This window comes from Hemiscyllium ocellatum (genome assembly GCF_020745735.1).
Source record: "Hemiscyllium ocellatum isolate sHemOce1 chromosome 27 unlocalized genomic scaffold, sHemOce1.pat.X.cur. SUPER_27_unloc_33, whole genome shotgun sequence".
NCBI lineage: Eukaryota > Metazoa > Chordata > Chondrichthyes > Orectolobiformes > Hemiscylliidae > Hemiscyllium > Hemiscyllium ocellatum.
Window position 1 is genome coordinate 368,111 of NW_026867502.1, and position 6,000 is coordinate 374,110.

Sequence of the window (6,000 nt, forward strand, 5' to 3'; positions counted from 1 at the left end):
GAAGGTGAGAATTTGTCGCACGGTGGGGATGAAGCCCTACGCTATCAAGTCATTTCTGCTGCTGGATAAGACCTCAAGATTAGGAGGAGCAGATTTAGGACCGAGATGAGGAAGAACCGCTTTCCCCAAAGAGTAGTGAATCAATGGAATTCTCTGCCCATGGAAGCAGGAGAGGCATCTTCACTAAGAGAGACCTTGGAATGCAGGTTCATAGCTCCTTGAGAGTGGAGTGACAGGTTGATAGGATAGTGAAGATGGTGTTTGGTATGCTTTCTTTTATTCGTCAGAGTACTGAGTACAGGAGTTGGGAGGTCATGTTGCAGCTGTACAGGACATTGGTTAGGCCACTGTTGGAATATTGCGTGCAATTCTGGTCTCCTTCATATCGGAACGATGTTGTGAAACTTGAAAGGGTTCAGAAAAGATGTACAACAATGATGCCAGGGTTGGAGGATTTGAGCTATAAGGAGAGACTGAACAGGCTGGGGCTGTTTTCCCGCGAGCGTCAGAGGCTGAAGGGTGACCGTATAGTGGTTTATAAAATCATAAGGGACATGGATAGGATAAATAGACAAAATCTTTACTCTGGGGTGGGGAGTCCAGAATTAGAGGACGTAGGTTTAGGGTGAGAAGGGAAAGATATAAAAGACTAAAGGGGCAACTTTTTCACACAGAGGCTGGTGTGTGTATGAAATGATCTGCCAGAGGAAGTTGTGGAGACTGGTGCAATTGCAACATTTAAGAGGCATTTGGATGGGTATATGAATAGGAAGGGTTTGGAGAGACATGGTTCGGGTGCTGGCAGGTGGGACAAGATTGGGTTGGGATATCTGGTCAGCATGGACGGGTTGGACCAAAGGGTCTGTTTCCGTGCTGAACATTGCTGTGACTCTAAACTCAATACACAGTTGAATGGGTATTTGCAATGGTAGGGAATGAAGGGTAGTTGGGACAATGCAGGGAGGAGGAGCTGAGTCGATGGATAGATCAGCCATGATCTTAATGAATGGTGGAGCAGGCTGGATGGGCCAAATGGCCAACTCCTGCTTCTATTACTATCAAACTATAACCCTTCATTTCTCATGGCTAACCCACCTAACCTGCACATCCCAGGACATTCTGGGCAATTTAGCATGGCCAATCCAAATCAAGGCCAGTGAGCAGTATAGTGATGTGGAAAATAAACATCAGAGAACGATAGAAAGGTACAAGGGGAGTAAATGTACCAGCAATCAAAACTGGATTTTAAAGGTCACAAAACTTGAATCTAAAAACAGTGTGTCTGAATGTGTGCTGCATTGTAACAAAAGTGAATGAATTAACTGCACACATTGAAGAGAATACTTATGATCTGAGACTCCTAACAGAGACATGGCTTCAGGATGACAAGGATTGGATCCTGAATATAGAGGGGGTAGTCAGATGGGAACTGAGGTAAAGGCAGAGGGTTGGCACTGCTCATCAAAGCCCTGAGCACACGGTAGCCTGGTGTCACCTCGGATTTCAGGGCCTGATTTCTCTGTCCTCTGTCGATCTCCCTGTTCCCTATTCCACCTTCTGGAACAATAAAACATTCAGTAATCAAGCCCCAACCCACAATCTCCCAGCCTGTCAACCATCCAGGCACAGAGTGTAGTCATAACAGAGAATTAAACAAGAAAAATGAAACAAAATTAGAAATAAATAGGTGTTCGTGCTTAATGTTTGTTCATTCAGAAGTAAACCAGAAATGGGGCTCTCCCAGGATTCTCATGGTGCCCTACTTGGGGAATTTTGTCTCCCTTCCATCTAACTGTTAGCACCCAGCTATGATTTACAACAATATTTACACCAACAGAAATAAAGCACCTGTTAGCAAATAGGCAGAGATAAACTGATGTAGATTTTTTTCTCTCTCTCATGCAAACACACACACACACCTATGGGGGTGAATTTGTATGTGCAGGTCCGGGGGGAATTGGCTATGCCAAATTACCCATAGTGCCCAGGGATGTGCAGGTTAAAGTGGATTGGCCATGCTGAATTACTTAGTGCCCAGAGATGTGCAGGTTAGTCGGGGTAAATGTAGAGCAACAGGTGTAGGGGAATGGGTGTGGGTGGGTTAACCTTCAGAGGGTCGGTATGGAGTCTTTGGGCCGAGTGGCCTGTTTCCACACTGTGGGGATTCTCTGAAGGGAAGGGGTTTTGCAAACTATGACTCGCCTCTTGATATGTTGATGTCACAGCAGGGAAGTGGCCCTGTCCGTTTAAGTGAGTCTCACTCTGTCTGGGCAATTCTTCATCCCGGGAGGGAGACAGAGATGGGAGGAGGGGAAATCTATTCACTTGTAGCAACTGGAGTGAATCCAGGGAGGGAGGAGACTCCACAAACTCAGGTATGTGTCTTAGTTACCTGGGTGAGGAGGGATGGAAGGATTGACGTTGGGAAGGTGGAGGGGTAGATAGTTTTCTGTTTCGATGTTTAAAATGAACCCGATTCCCACCAGTAACTGCAACAGGTACAAGTACAGCACATGCAGTATTCCTCAAGTATTCCTTCAAGCCGGTTTTGCATCCTCTGTTCTTCCTCCGCCTTGGCTCCAGCACATTCAGCTTCCATCCCTCATTCCCATCCGCCACCCCCCCTCCCCACCCTGATGTCCAAGATCGGTTTGTCCCTCCATTCTTTCCCGGTTGTCTTTTGTGGGTTTTGAAAACTTTTCCAGTCCTCTGAGTATCGGAGTTGGGAAGTTTGTTGTGCACTCTTCAGGACATTTGTTTGGCTACTTTTGGAGTATTGTGTGCAGTTCTGGTCTCTCTGCTAGAGGAAGGATGTTGTGAAACCTGAAAGGATTCAGGTAAGATTGACAAGGATGTTGTCAGGGTTTGAGCTGAACAGGGTGGGGCTGTTTTCTATCAAGCGCCAAAGGCTGAGGGTGACCCTACAAACTTTTATAATATCATGTGGGGCATGGATAGGGTAAATAGACAAGGTCTTTTCCCTGGATGGGTCATAGGTTCAGGGTGAGGGTGAGATTTAAAAGGAACCTAAAGGGCAACTCCTATATTCAGAGGGTGCTGTATGTAAGGAATGAGCTGCCAAAAAACGTGGTGATGGCTGGTACAATTACTGTATTTAAAAGGCATCTGGATGGGTATACGAATAGGAAGGGTTTAGAGGACATAGGCCAAGTGCTGACAAATGGGACTGGATTAATTTAGAATATCTGGTTGGTACTGATGAGTTGGACCAAAGGGTCTGTTTCTGTGCTGTACATCTCTATGACTCTGGCTTTCCACTAACATTTGCCACGTCAATAGGCTCTCTTTCTCTCTAATGTCGGTGTTAATGCCTTGATGTCTCATTTTGCTCCCACCTTCCTGGGGACGTTAACCATTTCATGTCTGGTCCTTCCTCAAGAAGCTGTATTCCCGATTCACCCCGAATTGACATGTTTGTTTTTGCTTCCCAAAATCAGACCTGCTCACTCTCAGTGGTATCCCAGTGTTGTGAAAGATATTAACTTCCAGGTGGAACTATTCAAAATTCAGAGAGATGTCAGTCTTGATATTTTTGCTTTTCTATCCCTGTAAGATCCTGAATCAGCACCTTCAGGGGAATTAGTTAGAGTGGAGTGAGAACAGAGGGGGAGAGAGAGTGGGATGGTGCTTTCAATTTTGTGGAATAACAAAGAAAAGAATATTCCACAGAAAGTAGAATTCCTTGTTCAGAATTTCTACCCTGCACTGACAGTGATGACCTTTGTAATCTCTCTTTATAGAGTATTTGAAGATCTGAAGACGGAAGTTTCAAAATCAACAGTTGAAGGCCTTATGCCTGAAACGTTGACTCTCCTGCTCCTCGGATCCTGCCTGACCTGCTGAGCTTTTCCAGCGCCGCACTTTTCGACTGACTCTCCAGCGTCTACAGTCTTCACTTTGATGTCAATGTCTGACAGTCACTCAGTCCATCGGGACTGCAACAGTTTTCAACTATGAGTCTGTGAGAAGGAGCAAAGCTTTTTGGTTCCTGTTTGAGTAGGTTTTCAGCATCAGTGGGACTGGATGAGAGACCCTACTGTTACAGCACATTGAGTGTGGAACCTGAAACAGTTATAGGGCCTGGGAAAAGGAATTCTGGGTGGGGAGGGGCTCCACACACGTTTGTGTGTAACTGAAGCTTCAGCCATGGAATCCCGCCCCGTGGAGAAACCGTGGAAGTGTGGCAACTGTGGGAAAGGCTTCCGTTTCCCATCTGCCTCGGGTGGATTCCTCGGGTTGGGATTTTTGCAAATGGTGCATGGACTGCTTTCAGCTTGGCCCCACCCCATTACCCAGACACCTTACCCCATCCCCTCACTCCATAGTTGATGTCACTGCACAGAACTGGTCTTGTGAGGTTCAGAGTGAAACCCCCTCCCTCTGGGCAACTCTTTATCCTGTGGGGGGAGTAAGTGAACTTTTGTATCTCTTTTCCCCGGGGTTGGGGGTAAGGGGGAGTCCAGACTAGAGGGCATAGAGTTGGGGGGAGGGGGGTGGAAGATTTGTGAGGGACCTAAGGGGCAACCTTTTCACGCAGAGGGTGGTGCGTTTCTGGCGTTTATGGAATGAGCTGCCAGAGGAAGTGGTGGAGGCTGATAGAATTACAGCATTTAAAAGGCATCTGGAGGGGATATGAATAGGAAGGGTTTAGAGGGACATTGGGCAAATTCTGGCAAATGGGTCACTCGGTTCATTTAGAATATCTGGTCGGCGTGGACTGAAGGGTTTCTTTCCATGCTGTACAACTCTATGAGTCTATTTCTACATAGTCAGAACCAATTTCACAAGACTAGGAACAGGCCATTCACCCCTTCCAACCTGTCCTGAGCTGTGGTTAAACTGCATTTAATTCAGTGCAACTTTCAGAAAGGTTTCAACAGCTCTTTTAAAAAATTTAAAATGCTTTCAGACTTCAACTATGTTTCTGAATATATCATTTTAGATATTCTTAATTGTAAAGATACACGTATCTAGTGAACACAACCCACAACTCCTGGTGCTGCCAGTAAACTTTACAATGCTGATGAAACGATGCAGTACCTGCACTCACGAAAAATTTACAATTTCTAACGATGCTAGCTCCTCATTCACTGCTCCATCTGATACACGACATTGGAAACTCAGAGCAGGAGGCTGCAAGAAAAATGAGTAGCTTTAAACAAAAACCTCTTGGAGCTCAAAGTTCAATGAGAGTCTGAGCCTGGCAGTAAGTTCAGGTAACCTTTATTGTGACCCAACTTTGTTACAGCTTCAGATTCCACCCCCCCCCACCCCCCCCCTCACCAAAAAGGCATAGAAAATGTTGCTTTTTTAAAAAGAAGCAGCTCAAGGTCAAAGCGCGCACATTGCCACCCCCCTCTCTTCCTTTACTATTGGTCAGCACCGAGTTGTCCCTTTGTAATTGGGTCCTTGCTACAGCCGTAACCCATAGGAAATACTGCCTCACTCACCAATTTCAACCCATACCTTGTCTCCAAGTAAGTTTCTCTCCACGCATTTGCCGGGGGGGGGGGGGGGGGGGGGGGGGGGGGCTGTGGGTCTGGAGTCACATGTAGGCCAGACCGGTAAAGGATGCAGCTGGGATGACCGAGTGATCCTCTCCCACAACGATAGTTTCCTTCCCTAAAAAGGATGCGAGTGAATCAGATGGGGGTTTCTCCACCCCCAACCCCGAAAATGGTTTCACTGTTAGATTCTGCACTCCAGATTTCTGACCGAATACCAATTCTGCCATCTGTCATGGCGGGATTCAAACCCAGGAGTCCCTGGAATCGGGCTGACAGTCCAGTCGATAACGGCACTTGGCCGTCGCTCCTTCAATCCCCTGCGATGGCACGTGAACTCGCTGGTGCCTCCGCAGATGGGAGAAGCAGGTGAAGCCTTTCCAGCACTCGGGGCAGCTGAAAGGCCTTTCCTCTGTGTGGACCCGCTGGTGGGTCAGCAAGTTGGAGGCCTGGGTAAATCTCTTCCCACACTCAG

The 6,000-nt window shown here is 46.9% G+C and overlaps 1 protein-coding gene across 1 annotated transcript in view; it reads right to left on the bottom strand.

Moving 5' to 3' along the window:
- Positions 1 to 5,100, bottom strand: part of LOC132808140 (gastrula zinc finger protein XlCGF7.1-like) — a 42,601-nt gene extending 37,501 nt beyond the window's left edge. The window contains exon 1 of the mRNA XM_060822016.1: positions 5,062 to 5,100. The gene's annotated coding sequence lies outside the window, so the exon portion shown is untranslated. The remainder of the gene's footprint in view (positions 1 to 5,061) is intronic.
- Between the last annotated feature and the right edge of the window lie 900 nt (positions 5,101 to 6,000).